This window comes from Myotis brandtii, unplaced genomic scaffold, assembly GCF_000412655.1.
Source record: "Myotis brandtii unplaced genomic scaffold, ASM41265v1 scaffold590, whole genome shotgun sequence".
Taxonomy (NCBI): domain Eukaryota; kingdom Metazoa; phylum Chordata; class Mammalia; order Chiroptera; family Vespertilionidae; genus Myotis; species Myotis brandtii.
In genome coordinates, this window is record NW_005370224.1 from 54,005 (window position 1) to 76,173 (window position 22,169).

At 38.6% G+C, this 22,169-nt stretch overlaps 1 protein-coding gene across 2 annotated transcripts in view; it reads left to right on the forward strand.

Annotated features, from left to right (window-relative positions):
• The window catches only part of RIT2 (Ras-like without CAAX 2), a 260,229-nt gene that overhangs the window by 963 nt on the left and 237,097 nt on the right, over positions 1–22,169 (forward strand). The window lies entirely within an intron of this gene.

Here is a 22,169-nt window from a genome sequence, read left to right on the forward strand (position 1 = left end):
CATGGTATAAGAAAATTTGCTCCTGTTTTCAAAAAGATTCATATAAAGTGCTATGACTATTCAATGACACACACATATACAAACAGAGACACACATGCAGGATTATTAGTGCTGGTGATTGTGTTTGTTTCTTTGATTAGGGGCTTCCTGTCCCCCTTACTTTGTATCTGACCTGACGTAGCATGTGTGAGCTTTCAATGGCAAGGGGAAAGGTGGTTTTTGAAGTGACAGCTGTCTAAGGAATGGTGTTCACTGTGGGACCCAGGCAGGGTGACCAACACAAATGTTGTGATGAACTAAATTAAAAGAGACAATTGCAAGGATAAAGAATATAAGTGGCCATGGAGGTAGAGTGGTAAATTGTTTATGATGCAAAAAAAAACACATGTTGTCAGTGGTTGGGTTTCTTCAGGGGCTTAAAAGGCCAAATATAACAAATTGAAGAAATATGTATGTAGTAGTGTTTGCAGTAATGATGCTAATCTTGGGCTATGGATATCAATAAAACATAAATAGATAAACAAACTTTTTATATAAATATAAAATTTCACGGGGGATACCTTCTTTGGGGATGCCAAAAAGCAAAAGAAATGTGAGAGCTAGCATGGGCAAAACATTTTTTTTTTTTTTAAAAAATCAATAGTTTTAAGGCTTGGCAAAAAGATTCAAAGTTGAGGCCAACATTATTGGTATAGACACCCACACCCAAAAATGTTGATAAGTAATGGGTCCATCGTGATAAGAAAGTTGATCAGTAAAGGAGGGAAAAAGAGAGTGTGACTTTAAAGGACAGCAAGTAAAGAGGCTAGAAAAATAGCAAGAGACATAAAGTTGAAATCCCTCCCCCAAAGGAATTACTATAAGAAGAAAAGGAAAAGGTAAATCTGGGTATGCCCAATTGCTGCATGCATGTCAACGTGAGAAAAGCTAGTCATCTGTCCTAGAAAGAAAAGGTAACGTGAAAAGTTTCACAAGTATGTATGAATGAGGAATTTTTAAAAATTTCCTTTTTAAAAGAATGTAATGGGGAAAGAATTTAAGTAGGTAATGATTAGGGCAGGAGGGACAGAGGAAAGATAAAGAGAAAACAATTTATATAAATAAAACTATGCTTTGAAAAAACCTAGTCAGTCAGACAGACACAATGAGGAAAAAAGGAACAACATGAAAAGAAAATATCAAAAAGAGAGAGAAACACATCTAAGGAAAAGGGAGAAGATTGATCAACAGAAATGCCACCAGCTCCTTGTGAGGTCAGAGAGATGCTATAAGGGTCCCCTAATGTGCCCATGTATTATCTTTGTTAGCTGGCTTGGTATTTTCTTGTTTCATCAGGAGGTTGGAGGATGTGGGAATAGAGTAACTAGGTTTGAGTCACTTACTCCATAAAAATGAAATGTGGAGAGAAGAGATGGTGGATAGAAGCATCCTTCAGCAATGTACTTATCCCAGAGATGGTATGCATTCTCCTATTTTGACTTCCTCCATGTATTATTTGACCTGACCGGCCATTGTCACCTCTCCAATAACTAGAAATTTTTGACATACCAAAATGGTTAACAGAGTGACCTAGTTTGCTCTCACTTCCATGTTGTACAAAAGAAGCCAGGTTTTAAATACGTGAGCAAAACTTTTCCAGTGTGATAGGAGTAGCCAGTTCACTTCAGAGATGGTCAAGAATAAAAGAGGGTGCATAAGTCCAGTTGTACTAACTTTATACATAGCCCATTGGCTGTGACTTTCAGGCAGTGTATAACTCATACTACAATTCCAGGCTTAGGAAATGCTATCCTTAGACTCAGTGTTTGGAATCAGAGTGATGGAATCATGTCTGACCCTTGGGCTCTGTCCCTGTGATTCAGCCCATGTTTCCAGTATATAAATGTTCAAGCCCTGATTCTCTGAATTAACCTTCTTTTGAAGGTTAAAATGTTTGCTTTCAAATGAACTACAATATTTTTGAATTAAAAAGCCACTTTTTGAGTTGATGAAGATCTGGATCAATAGTAAGAAGTAGAATTTACTTACCTTCCCACAGTTTCAGTAGCTTACATGATAGGATCTTGCAAGTCGGTTACAGTGTTTTGTATGAAGGGATTTCAAGGGGAAATCTGCTGTTCTGTAGAAACTAAAGAAGATATATCAAGCTGTCAACTGTTTGCAATTCTGAGTCTGTTCTGAGTTAGCCTAGAACATAAATGAGAAACTCAATTTGCTGGGACCTTAACTTTTAAATGAACACAATCTTGAAAATTTCCTATGCTTACTGAGAAATTAGGGTATATTTTCTTTTCTATCCATATTTTACTGAGACATACTTTGGTGAGTAGGAAATTTTGGAAGGATTTGCAACTTTGGAGCAGAAATCCCCCCCAAGATTTAAAATGTATTTACTGTATGTGAGAAATTTCAAACCACAAGTAATCAATAAACAAGTTATTTAGTATGTACTATGCAAGGAGCCTGTACTAGTTACTATAGAAAGGAAACAAGAATGATGTGAACATCTATAAAACATCCCCTATGGCCTGCCTGGTTTTCTTGCTTATATTCAGTCCTCTCCACAATGTGATTAGGTGTCACCATTTTACAGATGGAAAAACTAAGGCCCAAGAAAACAACTTGTGTCTAGTCATGGAGGTAATAATTTTCTAGATTTCGGTGAAGTTTGATCTAACTCATTTACATTGTGTTTAACACCCCGGGCAGACAGCAAAGAGTTCCACCACTCACCATTGAGAAGACAGGGCTGTTGGGATTGTGTTCTTTACTTCCTGAACATGAAGGAGAAACTCAATTTTATAATTAGAAGAGAGCTAAACCATCTAGACTAACACTCTCAACTTATAAATATATACCTTTTTAATATTTAAATTAATATAATTAAACATTATACCTAGTGCTTATATTCTATATAAAAACATATGTATGTTGTATTTATATCATATACATAGTGCTTATATTCTATATAAATAAAAACATATGTATGTTGTATTTATATCTGTATAATGGAACATTACACCCAATATTATCCAAGAATGCTGTAAGTGCTGAGAAAACAGCATAAACAAGAAATAGCCTTGACCCTATTTGAAGATGGAGAAACTCAGGTCATGAGAGTTGAAGGTCTTGTCAGAGTCACATCTAGAACTCAACCCTCATGACCCCCTTGAAGCTTTGTTCCACCACACACCAATTTTTACACAGGATAAGTACTAATTATCCACTGAATTTCATGTAACTTGGGCATATTCTTAGCCTCCTATCACTTTTTATTCCACTGCCTACCATCACTTTCTTCCCTCAAAAAAAAAAAAAGAGAGAAAAATTAAAATCTCACAGCTGTAGTTTAAGAGTTTACTGGAATCTAAACAATCCTTAGAGCTGTTTTCTGTCTTTGTGGTTTAATTATAATGGTTGTTCCTCAATAATAGAGCACAATTAGTGTCTGCTTGCTTCCTCTGTATTCACATCTGGTTCTCCCAGTGCAGAGTCAAATTACATAGGATATTTAATTCAGTAAATGCTACTAAGATTTTATTTTCTAAAATATACTTCACCTATTCTGTTTTATGATTATGTTTGAGGGTAAATATTTTAAGGAGGCAAGTAGGTTATCTATTCTCTATGTTCAGATGGAGGTAACTGAGGTACAGAACTGTTAAGAGATTTGTCCAAGAGTACACAGAAATAAAAAACTAGGAAAATAACTCGTTTTCTAATTCTAAATTATTTTTTCATCAAATTTCATGAGAAACGTATCCAAACATCCAATGAGACCTACTCTACATTTTCTATACCCTAGGATACATCTTAGAAATACCTTGGTGAAATTTTGTGTAAAATTTTGTCAAGTGTTAAATTGGTATGAAATATGCAAGTCATTGGGAAGGGAGAGGGTGTTATTCCCAACTATGATTCCAGACATGGCCCCTGCCCTCTAGGAGGGCACTACCTCAAGAGGAAAAATATAATGTTCACTATAAGATGATAAGCTTATGTCAGGCCTTTGACATAAAAGCTGTGAAAACTCAGGGTAAAGGGTGGCTAAATCAGCATGGGGGAGTTACTAAGGAATCCTAGAAGAGATAATATTTAAATTGTATACTAAAGGATGAGTAGGATTTCTTGAGATTGAGAAGGGAAAGTATAGGGAGATCTGGGGTTGGAGAGGAAGAGAATTTATTGGGAACAGAGCATGCAAAGGCAAAAGGGGATGTGGGGGCTATAATTTTTATACCTCCACACTTGAGAACTTAGTGTCTTTAGGGATAATGGGAAAAATATCTCTTCCAACTTAAAAATCTTAGAAATTTCTTTAAGATTTGCTTAAAACCTACATTTGGAAACCGTGAAAAGTAAAACAAAATAAATAAGCTAAAAACATAAAAAGTATTAGGGAACTCAGAATTGATTAGAATGCAACCATTGTCAATTTTTGGTAAAGGGAAACTCACTTGTGAAATAAGTCATCATACCCTGCCCACATCCTTCTGCAGTTTGTCTCTTTTACACACTTGGAGTTTTATGTAGCAGGAATTTATAAAATGAAAGCAATAACAATATTTTCTGAGGTAAACAGAAGGCAGCGCAAACCAATTCCTTCAACTGCAGTGAACTGATATAAAAAGGTAGAAAATCGAAACTTTATGTGATGAATTAAATCAAGGCAAACAACCAAGTGCATCACCCAGGTCCCTGAGGCTCTGTGTTTTACCATATTAGCAGAACTCTGGATCAGACAATGCGGAACAATTTTCACAACATGACGGTGTGTTATTTGAACCCTCTGAATTGCAAAAGCAAAATAAAAATAAACAAGGGGAAACGAAATGATTTTAAGACTTGGGGGGGCTTCTGTTTTCACTCTTAATCGTCACCACCCTAATTGCACTGAAGATCATCACTCATTGCAATGCGGTCAGCAGGAATTAGCCAAGGAGTTCCCATAAGGCTCAGTAGCAAAGTAAATTGATATCCACTTACTCAAGTAATGACTGAAAGTGGTATTCCAGTACAAGGTATCGACTGACAATGTTTCCAAGATCATATGCACTTTATATATTTTACAGTGACAAAAAGGAGTTAGTACAGCTCTATGGTTTTAGCAGAGAAAGAGCATAGAAATGAATACATTTGTATTGGTCCCTTACTACCCACAGGCTGTGGGCTCCTGACATTCACTAGTACACACTCACTCTGGTGTCCCACTGGCTGATGGTTTATCACATTCACCTGGTCCCCATTACTATTCCTCTTGTCCTGTGAGGTAGAACTAATGTCTGCATTTTATAGATAAGAAAACTAAGGCCCATGGAAAAAAAAGAGACACAGAGATATTCAGTGATGACCCTGAGGTGTCTACACATATATGTTCAATGTTTATACTATTTTCATTTTCCCACACTGAGGGTTTTTATATTATTTCTTGAGAGCTAATAGAATGAACCTGAGTTGTAACTGCAGCTAAACCTTCCTTGGTATATTTCAGACATCAGGTAAAAATCATGTACACCAAAATATGTGACAAATTTTTATTTTCTACAAAAGCAACCCTTATTAGGTGGGGAGGGGAAGCATGGAAGTTCCTACCAAACGTTTCAACATATAGGTACCACAGGTATGTTACATTCTGGTCCATTCAGGAATCCCTGAGAGTTTCAACTACATAGAGATGAAATGACAATCCTTTCAACTGGAGAGAGGGATCAAATAACCCAGTAATGATAAGAAAATATTAAAACTGGGATCATGCCAATGAGTAAATAGGTGCTGAATATATCAGTTGAGTTTTTGAAATCTATTAGGTCTTTATCTATTTCAGGGATAATATTTTCTATCTATCTATCTATCTATCTATCATCTATCATCTGTCTGTCTGTCTGTCTATCTATCTACACACATGTATACACACAGGCACATACCCACACACAGGCACACACACAATTGACCCCTGAATAGCACAGGTTTGAACCACACAGATTCACTTATATGTGGATTTTTTTCAATAAGTATTGTAAGTATAGTTTATCTTCCTTATTATTTTCTTGGTAACATTTTTTTTTAAATTTTAAATTAGAATTGGCATTCAATATTTTAATAGAATCAGGTGTAGAACATAGTGGTTAGACATTTATATAACTTACAAAGTGATCCCCGGATGAGTCTCGTACCCCCTTGATCTTAATAACATTTCCTTTTCTGTAGCTTACTTTATTGTAAGAACATAGTATATAATACATATGACATAAAATATGTGCTAATCAACTGTTTATGTTATCAGTAAGTTTGCTGGTCAACAATAAGCTGTTAGTTCTTAAGTTTTGGGGGAGTCAAAAGTTAATGCAGATTTTCAACTGAGTGGGGGAACACTGCCCTGACCCTTGTGTTGTTCAAGGTCATGTGTGTGTGTGTGTGTGTGTGTGTGTGTGTAGGAAAATACCTCCCTGTCCTTTCATTTAGTAAGAATAAAGGATATGTGTGTGCGTATGTGTGCCAAGACCTGTGAAAACCCTAAACTATTACCAAGATTTAGACATAACCCCCACTCTGACCATTGGAGTAAAAAGGATACGTAACCAGAGAATCATAATGCAATAGATTAGGTACAAAGACAGAGATTTACACATGGTATTTTTTGAAAGCAATGCAAACTGAGGTCAGGAAGTTTGAGTGACCTAACACCAGTTGCTCATCTGCTCAGCTATAGGCTGGGAACCAGAAGCCTCCTGAGTTACTTGCTCATGGTTCCAAAATACCACGTGCGGGCGCGCACGTACAGTGCGATTGAAACTTCGTGGCCCATGCGCAGAAGTCGGTATTTTGTGGAAGAGCTGGTATTTTGTGGAAGAGCCACACTCAAGGGGCCAAAGAGCCGCATGTGGCTCGCGAGCCGCGGTTTGCCGAGCCGCAGTTTGCCGACCACTGCATTAGACTATGCTGCCTCCCATAAATCAGCATGCAATCTGCTTCTTCCACCTGGAGTTTAGGTTGCTGGTAGTGACTGCTTTTGAGTGTATGTGTTTATGCAGCGTGGTAGAGTTGTGATGGACGGCAGACCACTGCATTGCTTACAAGCGTGCAGGAAACTCTTATTCCTGAATGTGGCTATTTTTTTGTTTTGTTTTGTTTTGTATTGTTTTGCAAAGCCCATCAATTATCTCAACTCAGTCACTCAGGCTTTGCTCGTAAATGTCAGCTCTCTGATGACCATCACGAACTGGTGCCATCTGCTCTTCTGGTTCATCAGCAGGCACCAGCTAAGTATCATTACTGGAAATTGTGCCAGCTCATCCCTTCTGCCCTTTCTGCCTGCCACAACCCTGTCCCAGCTAACAACATAGCATCAGGGTTGGAATATGACCTGTTCTAGTCTCCACACTCATGGGTATCAGCATCCTGCCATTGCCAAGTATACGGGAGGGGTAGCAGTGTGTTCCAGGTTCTCCCTGGAGTATGTGGGAGGCAGGAACTATGTTGGAGGACGCTGGAGGATGCCGAGGAGGGTGGCCTCTGCCTCTCCGGAGATGCTGTTTTGAGAGGGGAATCAGAGTCCACATAAGGTTTGGAATCCCAGGAAACAAAACCTTTAATTGAACTGGAATGAGATTGTATAGAAAAAGTGTGGCCTCATAATGGAATACCAGACAAGGACTTTTAACTAGTTTGATATGTCGTGGTGAGTGGGGATGGCCTTCATGAGTAACCTGCTGGTGCAGGGAAGGCATTGCTTGGGTAGTTACTTTATTGAATGGATGAGAAAACCTTGGTTTCTCACTCCTCTAAATAGTTCCTCTAACTATGCTTTAAAATGAGAAGAAAACATGTCAGTGTATGATTTTGCTCAAATCTGTGTACACTCATGAGGAGGAATGATTCTTATTTTGTCTAAACTATAACTTTCAATTTCTTCTCCCAATGAAGAGCAAATAAGAGCTCACCTTTCTGAGTCTTACATATGCCTAACCCTGTTCTAAGTGCTTTATGTACATTATTTTATTGAATCCTCCCAAATGCTGTAGCATAGGCATGGCAATTACCCCAATTTACAGATGAGAAAAGTGAGGCTTGAAGAGGGTAGAGTAATTTGCTCAGGAACCCAGAACTTGTCATGTCTGTGAAGGTCTTAGCCAACACCAGGTCCCAGGCTCTTAACCACTGTCAACTATGCCAATCACCATCCATGTTCTTGATCTATCCTTGATTTACAGGATGTGGGCTCAGCATACAAATTATGACAAAACAATGCAAACTGGAAGTTTGAGCATCATAGGAAATCCAGATTTGTGCTTTTTCATCTATAAAATAGGGATAACAACAGTAACTACTGCAATGATGAATACTCATAGACTATTTATAACAAAACCTGGCACATGGTGAATGCTGAATAATGCTTGTCCCATGACTGGATAACTTTGTTTTTGATTATTGTCTTTAATAGCATGTCACCGTAGCACTTGGATTTCCATATTCCTTATCCTAAAAATGATATGAATTAAAATGACTTCAGAGAGTTACTGTATAATATTAGAAAATATTATATGAAAATGTGAATTATAGTGTTCAAAATATTACATCTCCATTAGTCCTATTGCCTGCCTGCTGCCTGCCTCCCTCCTTCCCTCCCTTACTTTCTCCTTCCTTCCCTCTTTCCTTCCCTCCCTCCCTTCCTCCACACCACCACCTAAGGCAGTTTACCTCTAGGGTTGGGGGGAGGGTGATAGCAGAAGATCTTTCAGATTTGTTCAAGGAAAATGTTATTTGGATTAAGTATTATCAGTATGTCATTATCTATCCACCTGCTCTATGCCCACTCTTGCTCTGTATAGCTTTATATTGATTAGTTTCAGTTTTAGGCTCTTGAGTGATAATTTCAATGACAATAATAATGGTGGCTTGCTAGTTACCCTAGTAAACAAGTCTTTTATTCATGCTAATAGACCCATCACACACACACACACACCACTGTCTGCTAGAGAAAGGATTTGGGGACAATTGCTTAGCCTGGAAACAGAAGCTACAAAGGGTCTTAGAGGAACTATATTGTATAACAAGCATGCCTGTGCTTGAATCTGGACTGAAATAAATTTCTCTAATACATATGTTGTTGTAATAAATTTTGAATAATTAGATATTTCCTTTGTTCTCCACCATTGCAATGCTGCTACATTTAAATGGAAAGAGTCATATTTAATAGTTGCAGGAAAAGCTAATAAAAAGGTACACACATACAGCAATGCTACTACATTTAAATGGAAAGAGTCATATTAGTTGCAGGAAAAGCTAATAAAAAGGTACACACATACAGTTTGTTAAAATTAAAGAAATCAGAAAATTTTTTAAAACAACAAGATACATATTTATTACTTGAAATTATAAAGACTAATTGGTCCCCTCCTATCTTTTAACCCCCAGCATCCCATTGTTTTCTGGTCTCCACACCACCACCATCAGAACAATTGTCTCAAGGTTCCATTTTGCTCTTTCATGACAATGAATTTGAAGATGAACAAGCCCACGCTATGTTTAGGATGCTCATTAACACAAAGAAGCCAAAGTAAGATTGTGGACCAAAACGTGTCAGATAGGCAAGAGCAAGGAAGATGCAAATGCCTCATTAAAAGAAGTGATCATATGCCCCGTAGATACTGTAGAATCAGAAGTAATGCAAATTCCTTGAAAGCCAAAGGGCTGGCAGCCAAATACATATGAGATACTGAGAATAACTCTTGTTTTATTTTCCAAATCATTTTCTATTGTACACCCAGGTGGGAGTGGAGAGAAATAGTTTTTGAAATGTTTTGGGGAAACCCTAGTGAACAAACAAGCCCTTAAAACTTTGTTTTCTCTTGTGTTTATGACTTAAAAATGATTATTAATATCTAAAAGAAAAATTATTTCCTGGTTACCACAGAGCAAACCTGAGTTAGGTTGTGAGTGTACCTCTGAATTTTGAAGCAACCACAAATTTATATATATTTTTCATGGGAGGGTGAAAACCATTCTGGGTCATGATTTTATTGTGACAACCTCTGTTCTAAAATGAAGGGATGGACCTGGAGATTATAGTGCTAAGTGAAATAAGCCAGTCAGAGAAAAACAAATACCATATAATCTCACTCATATGTAGAATCTAATGAACAAAATAAACTGATGAACAAAATGGAAACAGAGGCATGGATACATGGAACAGACTGGCAGCTGTCAGAGGGGAGAGGGGTTGAGGGGATGGATAGAAGAAGATGAAGGGATTAAGCAAGAGAGAGAGAGAGAGAGAGAGAGAGAGAGAGAGAGAGGGGGATGGATAGAAGAAGATGAAGGGATTAAGCAACACACACACACACAGAGAGAGAGAGAGAGAGAGAGAGAGAGAGAGAGAGAGAGAGAGAGAGAATAGTGTGGTGATAGCCACAGGGAAGTGGAGGTGGGCAAAGGGGAATAAATTGGGATGGAGTGAGATTTTGGTTGATGAGTGAATGATGATGTTTTCTTGACTTGAAACCTCTATGATTTTGTGAACCAATGTCACCCCAATAGGTTCAGTAAAAAAATAAATAAGGAAAAATGAAACCCAGAGAATAGCAGACAATCCCAGAACCAGATTATAATCAAAGCATCACACCTTCTCCCTGACTTCAGGAAGCTCTAAAATCAAGAAGACAAGATCCATAGCAGTAAATTATTGCTGCTATGAAAAAAAAAAAAAAGTTCTTTGCTAGTGTTAAGAACTTTTTTCTTTCTAGGTTTTCCTCTTTTGCTTAACTACTCACTCCTTTGATTGCTTGGTTATAATGAAAGAACTTCAGCAATCTAATATCAGCTTCCACCATTTCTTTAGAACTGCTCCACAAGAGCCTTTAATATATTTTGCCATTTAAAATGTATCTCTCAGCTACTTTATTACAGAGAAGCAAACAGAAAACATTTTCGCTTAGAATACTCTGCTGTGACAAACTCACAAGTTACCTGCCTCTCTGAATTTATTTGCCTTTTCCTGTAATTCTGAGACAGCCGAGCATGTCTGAAGATGGATAGACATGCATTGAAATTTAATTCTGCCACTTGGAAGGCAAGTAATTGACTTTGTTGGCCCGTCCTCTTCTTTTAGATCTCTTGATATTGGAGGACCTAGGGCTCATTTCTTTGATCTCAACTAATCTTTAATTTCCTAGGTTATTTCATCAAGCACCATGGCTGGATTTATATATCTTTAGATTAAATTAAATTAATGCCTTTAGATTAAATTAATATCCATATTGAAAACTTAAGAAGACATCACTAAAATGGCCAAAATTAAAGAGACTAATAATGCCAGATGTGGAGTAGGATGTGATGGGAGTATAAATTGGCACAAACACCAATTTATATGGAAAATGATTTGGCACTATGTATTAAACTAAAGAAATGTATCAGTTAACCATATAATCCAGTAATTCTACCACTAGCTACACATTCCAAACAAAATTCACATATGTGTGGAACAAGTGGCATGGCCAGAATATGCATAACAGCATTATTCCTAATGTCTTCAAATTAAAAGTTAAATACTCATCAGTATAAGATTGAATGAATCAAGTGTGTTAGAATATTAAGTATTATATATTTATATAAATATATATATACATATAAATTATATATTTAAATATTTTACATAAATGGTAGAAATAACCTTAAAATCTGGGATATTAGTTGCCTGTTGAGGGAGGTAGGAGGCAGTGATTGGAGGGCATGGGGATCCTGCAGTTCAGGACATTTTCTTGTTTCAGTATGGGTGCTGGTAGCATGAGTCATTACTTTGTGATAAACTACAGAATTATGAACTTTCCTGCTGTGCATCTTCTTAAAGTATGCTAAGTTTCACAAAAGAAAAGATTTATGGAGTTTTAAAACATTATATCTTCTGTCCAGACTTCTTTCTTAAACTCTAGTCATACATTCAACTCTCTACTTGACCTCTTCACTCATATAACTAATAGCAGGAACTAAAAATATTCAAAACTAAACTACTGATCTTCTTCCCAAATTTGTTTCTCCTCTTGTCAGTTGATGGCAACTCCATCCTTCTAGTTGCTCAGTTCCAAAACCTTGGCCTGATCATTTTCTCCACTCCTTCTCTCATATTTCTACATTCAATTCTTAAGTCAATCCTTTGGTTTTATCTTTTATGCATACCCAGAGGTCCCTTTCATCAAATATTGACTGTTATCACTCTGATTCAATTTACTATCCTCTTTTGCTTATTTCTGCTGTATTACCCTAACTGTTCACCATGCTTCTACCACATTCTCTACAATTTATTTTCAACGCATCAGCCAGAGTGGTCCTTTTAAACTAAAAATCAGATATTATCATTCCTGTGCTTAAAGACCCTACCACAGGCCCTGTTTCACTCATAGTATTCCTAATGGCCTCACTTCTTGTGTCCTATTATAATTTTTCTTGCTCTCTCTGCTAAAGCAATACCAGTTTCCTTGTTATTCTTCAAATATGCCACCCAGACACACTCTCCTTTTAGAGACTTTGTTCTAGCTTTTCCCTATTCCTGGAATACTTTTCTCCAGATATGTGCTTGGCTTATTCTATATCTTCCAAGCATTGTAATATTATTATCTCAATGGGTCTATCCTAACCAGTCTATTTTATTGAAACCCTAGGCTTCTTACAATACCCCATGCCCTTTTCTCTCTTTTTCATTTCTTCTTCATATAGCACTTATTATCTTCTCATTTAATAATGTATGAGGTTATTGGTTATTGTTGGCTTTCCAGAAATAAAATGTCTGTTTTCTACTTTCAAGTTTCTAGTGCCTACATGACATAAATAGTTACCTGATCTTATGACATTCAATTTCTTCATCTCTAAGGTATGGATAATAATGCCACTTATGTGGGGGGGGGGGGGGTTAAAATTAAGAGTGGTAGCAATGGAGGTCAGCAATGATTAGGTTTTTTCATCAACTGAACTGTGGTTATTATATGTAAAGTTCTTAGCACTAAAAACCCCACAAGTTTATTCTTTTAGTCTTATGTAGCAAAGGAGTGTGTACACAACTCTTCATGTTATAGAGAGATAAAACATAGACACATTTTATGATCTCTCTAGATATTTATACTCCAGTTGCATTCAAAGGCTTTCAAAGATAACTGTTCAAGTGGAATTGTAGCTCTGATATGAAGATTACATGTAACAATCCAAATAAATCAGTATCATGCTTACAGTAGGTATTTGATGTTTGAAATTCTTCTTCTTATATCTATTAATAAAAGGCTGATACTTGAGATGAATAAGAAAGGGAAACATTAATAGGTCTAAGATAAATATTCAACCTTACATTCACACATTCTAATGGAAAGAGAGTAGATGAAAGCTTATTTATAGATCACAGTAATCTTAGAAATCTTTTTTTTTTAAATATATTTTATTGATTTTTTACAGAGAAGAAGGGAGAGGGATAGAGAGTTAGAAACATCAATGAGAGAGAAACATCGATCAGCTGCCTCCTGCACGCCCCCCACTGGGGATGTGCCCGCAACCAGGGTACATGCCCTTGACCGGAATCGAACCCGGGACCCCTGAGTCCGCAGGCCGACGCTCTATCCACTGAGCCAAACCGGTTCGGCAATCTTAGAAATCTTTACCTAGGCTGTTTTAAACTAAGCCATTCACTTATTTAGTATGCAGCTTAAATGTATCGAGCTCTTGCCCCCCAGCCATTGTTCTGGGTCCTAGAAACACAGCATTGAACTAGCTCCCACCCTTCCCTTTAAAAACTCTGGCATACTGGTAAAGAGAAACGAATGATTGGAAGATTGATTACAACTACTGAAACTTCAAAGCTGATCTCGTTTGTGTTCACTTTCCTGTTTACCTTTTCCATATACATTGGCCTTATAATCACCTAGAACCAAAATAGAAAACCATAAAAATGCATCCCCTCTTCTCCTGTTTGATCCTCTCCTGTCACAGTCATGGGCCAATAGTGTGGAAGTTCCCCCATGCACAGCCCAGGTGTCACCTTCCTGTTTCTCTGTTTCATTCCAAATATTCCCATGACTGTTCACTCACCTAAGGCTGGATGTGTTTCCCATAGAGTGTGCTTAACAGTGCAGTTTTAAGATCCCACCATCAGCATTCAAATCCTGATTCTTACGCTTATTAGTGGTGTGATCCTGAGCACATTACTCACATCTGAGAACCTCAGTGTTCTTCTCTGCCAAATGGGGATGATAGCTATAATAGTCTAGCAATGAATTAATTAATAGCTTTCCAATATGTTAATGAGAACAAAGTGCTTAGAACAGTACTTGGCACTTTGATATAAGTGCTAACTACTGTTGTCATTAACATTGCCACTATTGTTATTATGTTTTTTCAAAAACATTATTCAGCCCTATTTCAGTTGAAGACTATGCTTTCTATATTGTGTCTAATGCTGATATAACTTTCCTTTCTCTTTATTACCAGGAAAGCATTTCTCATATATTTTCCTACCTGTAACAACTGTTATTTGGCGTTTAGGGTTAAAAAAAAAACACATTCATGCAATCTCAAGGAAATGAGCTAGAGTGATGGGGACACTTTTGTTAACTAGTTTCTAGGGAAGAAGGTGGTTTCTAATTTCCAAGCCTAGAGTCCTTCCCAGGAAGAAAAATATGTTTCTGCATTTTTTGAAAACTATCTGCTGGACAGTAAAGAGTCATTATCTGGAATCATTCTGGGCACTCAGAGGACTTTTAATATATTTTCCAACATTGCAAGCTTCTGTCTAGTTTTTTTTTTCTTTTAATGTGGAAAACCTCATGCATAATGAGATTTTAGAACCAAGTAAATTCAGAGGAGAATTAGGGAATCCAGGTTGGCTTCAGTAGTTTGTGATGCTCATGGAAGGTCACACCCTTTATATCACTCTGGGTTGCTCTCCATCATTCTTGGCATGTGCAATTATTTTTAATTTTCAAATTATATAGCTAGCACTTGAGCTACACCAGCTAATCCCCCTCTAACTAATAAGGTCCTCTGTTTCTACCTTTATTGATTAATTATCTCTTGGAGTTTTTAATATCCATTTGTGTTTAATTTGCTGATATTAAAAATGCCTCATTCCTGAAAGTGATGAATAGTCTTCCAAAAGACAGGACTTCCGTTTTGATTTATGTAATACTGAGTTCACTGGAGTCTGTCTCAAAGCCTGCCATTGGAGATCCTTGGAACAAAGAGCCCTGTAAGGACACTTTTCAGGTCTTTAAATACTTCCCTGTGGCCTAGTAATTAAACTGTATTTTTTTTTAAAATTTGGACTTCTATGGAGATCTTCAGCACCAGCTTCCAAAATGACTCCCCCATTTTGAACTACTGTTTCATTGCACAAATCCTCCAAACACACCTATGTATCCCTACCTAACTTTTGCATAAGTAGTCCTCCTACTCAAAGACCTTCCAGTCCCACTGACCTTCTAGAATTTTCTCTGCCTATTTAAATTCCATTTATTCTTCAAAAGCCAAGAGGTGAGCATCTACACCCAGAGTAATTTATTCTTCCTCTCAATATTTTTTGCTTCTGCTATCTGTACTATTCATTTTGATTTATATATTTAACTTTCTCTGTGCATGTCCTGGCTCTTCACTATACTATGAACTTTTAATTTAAGTCTACTTTTATATACTCGGTGCCAATAGTTCTCAAAGCATGGTCCTGGTTCTTAGCTGCTGTAGCATCTGGGTACTTGTTAGAAATACAGATTTTCAGGCCCCACCACAGATGTACAGAATCAGATGTTCTGAGGTTGAGGTGAGTGATTTGTATTTTAAAAGCTGTTTTGGTATTATTGATGTAAACTCAAGTGTGAGAACCAAACTGGTCCTCAAACTTAAATGCATATTGGAATTGCCTGGGAGAGTTTTTAAAATTCTGATTCCAGGGCATCATCCCCAGAGGTTTGGACTATACAGTACTTGGGGGAGGGCAGCCTGAGCATTGAGATGTTTTCAGAGTTCCACATATGATTATATTCTGCAGCAATATTTGGAAATCACTACTCTCCACAACACTGCTTTTTTTCTCTCTCAGAGTAGTCAGGGCTAAACATATCAGACACTCACATACTTGTTAGTTCAAATGAAATTCTTCTTATTCTAACAAGAGCTAAACCCCTTTGGATAGGAACAAAAACACATCTCTTCCTAAGCGTGACACTGGTTTTGGAATTCTCTCCATTTCTTTTCATTCCTCCATTACTTTCCTTTCTCAGTCCATTAGACTTCATCTTTAGCATAATTCTTTTTATTTTTTTTCTTTATTGATTAACGTATTACATATGTGTCCTTCCCTTAATGATCCCACATAAATTAAGATATATTGTGTTGTTAAATTTACAATGTTTTTCAATAGAGTTAGCATAATCCTTAACAAAGAACTCCAAATTTAGCATACAATGTACTTATTCAAGGAATTGTGACATAAAATATTTTGTGAATAATATTAAGTAATTTCCTTGGGATTTTATTTTTAAAAATATTTTAGGACCTGGTCAGGTTTCTAAATGGTTGGAGCATCTTCCTGTACACCAATTGCGGGTTCAATTCCCAGTCAGGAAACATACCTAGGTTGTGGGTTCGATCCCAGGTAGAGGCACATATGGGACATAGCCAATTGATCTCTCTCTCTCTCTCTCTCCCTCCCTCCCTCCCTCTCTCCCTCTTTCCCTCCCTTCCTCTCTCTCTAACATCTATAAAAACATGTCCTTGGATAAGGATTAAAAATTAAAAAAATATGTTTTTGTATGAAATACTTGATACATGTAAAACAATATATGTCATATGGAAGTCAAAAATAATAAATAAACAAACAACTTTGTGCCCTACCATTCAACTTAGTGTGCATTTTAGTTGTTTGTTAAATATCCTTAATCACCAAAGGAACAAATGATTTTCAAACCTTTCTAGATATTATTATAGGTTAATAAAAGAAAGATATAAAGGCAAGAGTATCTCTCTACCAGTCACCAAAATGTAAGATGTATATAACTTATCCCCCATGCTAGCAGGTATCTTTGGTATGAAAATATAAATATAGATTGCCATTTGAACAGGAATTTGACATGTTATGAAGTAACCTACACAATCCTACTGTGATATTGTGAGTATGCGTTACTCTTTTTGAAAATGTGGATTCATTTCTGGATTTTGGGGGCGTGTCGCCTTTCTAAATCTCAAGGTACAGTGTTAATAGCCTGACAGGGAGAACATGGTCCCTGGCTCAGTTCTGTGAATTACTAACAAATAGACCATGGAAATTCAAGTGAGCCAAATTGTACAGTTCCGTTCAATTTGGGAGTTTGTTTTACCGGTGCTGATCTACACTATCTTCATTAGAAAATGTTCTTTCCTAAACCTTCTAACAGATCTGAAGTAAAGATTTGTTGACAAATTGGTGTTTCTATGCACTTCTCTGTTTCTTTCCTTCCATCTTTTATTCCAATAGGAAATATTTTCCCTGCTCTGGTTTCTGTACAAGACTTTTCCTAATTATCAATACCTCTGCAAAGTTTAAATGTTGTAAGTGTAGATGCTGTTGTATATGATTATTCATTGTACCTAGTCATCCAAAATCTTTCAACAGAGAGTTGAGGGAACAAACATCTCCTAATTTTAAATTCCTCACCTTTAATCTTAAAGTGAGGGAGAACAGTGGATTGGACAATATCCAAATTCCATATATCTTTTTCTAGAAATGTTAATGTTAACTAATCTTGCTCAATCAAATCATCATGGAAATTGAGTTAAATACTTAAAATCTGCATTTCTGAAATACTACTTAATTTACCAACTCAGCAAGTGCATGAAGTCAAACTGCAGATACATTTATAAATTTATTAGAGTTGTAATCTCTCTTGTGCTATTTTGGCTTAGATAAAATGGTTACATTGAATTTAAAATGAAATTTACTATTCATTTACTAATCACCTTACATATGGGAAGGTGATTTAAATAAATTTTCTCCTAAATAGTAAGTTTTAAATTTATTTGTATATTTGTCTATGTTTTCAAACCCTATTTACCACCTCAGTTTTTCTAATTGATGGGAAAAACATCTTGTTAACTTATGTCGGATATTTTGACTTATTTTTATGCCTCATTTTCTGAAGTTAACACTCCATATGCCATTCCATAATATCTATATTAATGTATTAATTAATTGTGAAGTTTTTATACAAATAAGAAACAAGGCAGATGTGTTTAACAATTTCCCCAAATATATTTTCAATGCGAAACTTGACATCATTCTGTATCATCAAACTCCTGTTGTCCTGAATGTCTTCTTTAGTCCCTTTAATTACATTCAACTCAATTCAAGATAATTAAAAATTCATAGTGCTCTCAAGAACCAGCGGAAGAGAAAATATATTGGGCAATATATGGCCACTGACACACAGTAAGAAAACACTGAAAACGAGAGAATGGTGTATGTGAAGCTGATCTGTATGCAGGCATTTCACATCCAGCTCCAGCCAAAATTCAATAAATTCTCATCCTCTATAAATCCCACTCCTCTGATATTCAATGCTGGGGAAATATATACTGGTAATCACTCAATTTTCTGCTGGCTTTCTTGGCTTGCCGTATCTTCCATCAAAGCCATACTGAGCCATAGAAAAGCCTCAGGCAAAATGAAAAGCCACTAATAATGATTTTGATAGATTTTTTTCATTATTTTTTGACTTTTAAAGTACTACATTAAAATGATCTGTTTGATCACTGAATGTTTGCCCCTCCCCTACATTTTGTGCTTGCCTTACCCTACTCCCATCCTGCCTTCTACTTTCCCTTTGCTCTACATCTATATTACTTCCTATAGAATCTAAAACTTGATAGCTCATCTTGCATAAAGTCCCGAATGTAAGGTAAAAATGAAGATTGTGTAATGAAAGTACAATTCAATTGTCCAAGAGGCCATGTCAGTACTGATGTGAAAACGAGATCCCACAATTTGTATGATCTTTACCAGTTCCCACAGATGTCTCTGTCTCCCATGTCTCACCTTAACCAAAGTGCTAGAGCTAACTCATGCATAAACAAGACTTTTTCTTTTTTCTTTTCTTCTTCACTGACCTAGCACAGGACTGATTTCTTTGGAAATTTCACTTCTCCATGCTGACAGTCCCATCACTTGCAGGACATTCATTTACTATTCCTTTGTCACATATTCGAATGTGCCTGCTTCTGAGAAACACATCACCCACCACTCCTCAGTTACTAGACACAGAGAGGGGGGGATACCTAGAAAAGAAGGGTCTTTACAATAAATTGTTGATGGTAATAAACGTTAAAAAAAACACATTTCCCTGAGATGTAGCCAAAGTAAGGGTGATGTATTGCTACAGAAAATCAGGGACGCGTGTTTTCATCGTCTCCATGAAAACCAGTTGTTAAACTTTACCGCTGCTCATGGAGAGTGAGCTACAGCAGGATCCTCTGGTCTCCGGGAGATGAGCATTTTTTCCTTGATTGACAGCGACTCAATTTAATGAGAAATACTACAGTAACCTTCACTCCTCTGGGGCGCAGTTCTCTCATTTGAAAAATGAAAGCACTGAATTAGTTTCACTCCAGATGTTTTCCAGCTCTTAAAAGAATTCTCCCACCTACTCCCATGATTCTTTAAGAAGTTCCTCTGTTTTTGACTCAAGCTAATAAAATAAGTGAAAGTGGGATTACACTGTAATTTCATTTTTTTTTTAATTTGTGATAGCTACTGTGACAAATTATTTGGTTATGAAAAACTGCACACTTTAAACACCCTTTAAATTCCCTTTCACTAACATCAAGGCTGAAACTTCCTCTGACCATTCCAGACTGGTCCAAAACAGGCAAAATAAGAAACCTATCCTAGGATCCAAGTTCCAGCAATGATTCCTTGTTTTAATGATTTTATATTGCTTGCAATCTTATAATACTACTAGAGGCCCTGTGCACAAAAATTTGTGCACTCAGGAGGGGGGTTGTCCCTTAGCCTGGCCTGTGCCCTCTCCCAGTCTGAGACCCCTCAGGGGATGTCCACCAGCCGGCTTAGGCCCGCTCCCCCGGGGGGATCGGGCCTAAGCTGGCAGTCAGACATCCCTCTGACAGCCTGGCAGCCCTCCGAGGATGTCCACTTGCCAGTGGGGAGCAGGCCTAAGCTGCAGTCGGACATCCTTAGTGCTGCTGAGGAGGCAAGAAAGGCACCTGCCACCACCACTGTGCTGGCAGCCATCAGCCTGGCTTATGGCTGAGCAGAGCTTTCCCTGTGGGAGCGCAATGACCACCATGGAGCATCTCCTGCATTGAGCGTCTGCCCCCTGGTGGTCAGTGTGTGTCATAGTGACCAGTCATTCCCTGTAGTTCTGCTGTTAGGGTCAATTTGCATATTATCCTTTTATTATATAGGATAGAGGCCTGGTGCATGGGTGGGTGCCGGCTGGTTTGCCCTGAAGGGTGTCCCCTTCAGGGTTGGGGTCCCCACTGGGGTGCCTGGCCAGCCTGGGTGAGGGGCTGAGGGGCTGAGGGCCGTTTTCAGGCTGGCCACGCCCACGGGCTAGAAGCAGGTATCTGGGATTTCTTTAACTTCTATAATTGAAACTTTGTTGCCTTGGCCCGGCCCAAAGCCTGGGTTTCCCCTGGCAACCCAGGTTCCCAGTCCCTCCTTGAGTGGAGGCCATGCTGGCTGGAAGCAGGTATCTGGGGTTTATTTATCTTCTATAATTGAAACTTTTTAGCCTTGAGCGAAGTTCACGGCTGGCAGGGCAGGCGGGAAGCTGGGCTTCCTCCATCGCCAGGGGCAACTCAAGCCTCCTGCTCGCTCCAGCTCCATGGCTGCCGCCATCTTTGTGACGGAGTGAGGGTTAATTTGCACATTATGCTTTTATTAGATAGGACTAGAGGCCTGGTGCACAAAATTCGTGCACTGGTTGGGTTGCCCCTCAGCCCAGCCTCTCCAATCTGGGACCCCTCAGGGGACATCCCTCTCACAATCCAGGACTGCTGGCTCCCAACCGCTCGCCTGCCTACCTGCCTGATTGACCCTAACCGCTTCTTCCTGCCAGCCTGATCACCCCCTAACCACTCCTCTGCCAGCCTGATAGACGTTTAACTGCTCCCCTGCCGGTCTGAATGCCCCCAACTGCCCTTCCCTGCCAGCCCCGTCACCCCTAACTACCCTCCCCTGCCAGCCTGGTTCCCCTCAACTGCCCTTCCCTGCTGGCCTGATTGCCCACAACTTCCCTCCTTTGGCAGCCATCTTTGAGGGCATGGCAATCAATTAGCATATTCTCTCCTTAATGGTTGTGGGCACTGCCATCTTTGAGGGCATGGCAGTCAATTAGCATATTCCCTCCTTATTGGCTGTGGGCGCTGCCATCTTCTCAGCCTGCTGCTCAGTTGTTTGGTCGTCCCTCACTATCCCCCTGCCAGCCTGGTTGCCCCATGAAGCCTGCTGATCAGTTGTTTGGTCGTCCCTCACTAACCCTCCTGCCGGCCTGGTCACCCCATGCAGCCTGTTCAGTCATCAGTTCGGTTGTGATGATCGCTTAGGCTTTTATATATATAGACTAGAGGCCCGGTGCACGAATTCCTGCACCAGTGGGGTCCCTCGGCCTGGCCTGTGGGATCGAGCCAAATCTGGCTGTCTGACATCCCCTGAGGGGTCCCAGATTGCAAGAAGGTGCAGGCCAGGCTGAGGGACCCCACCGGTGCACGATTGGGGCTGGGGAGGGATTCGGGAGGTTGGCCAGCCAGGGAGGTTCCGTGGGAGGGCTCCAGGGCATTTCTGGCATGTCTAGCTTAGTCCCAATTGGCCGGACCCCAGCAGCAAACTAACCTACCAGTAGGAGCACCTGCCCCCTGGTGGTCAGTGTATGTCATAGTGACTGGTCGACCAGTTGACTGTCTGCCCCCTGATGGTCAGTGCATGTCATAGCGAGTGGTTGAGCAGCCTTAGCATATCATTAGCATATTACGCTTTGGTTGGTTGAATGGACGACCAGATGATTGGATACTTAGCATATTAGGCTTTTATTATATAGGATATTGCTTCATTGTCATTTCCTGGGCATTTACTTCATAGTAAGAAACTGGGGACAAAAGTGTTGCCTGCATGCGGAACTTATTGTCCCTACAAGACAATCTGAAGCTTCTAC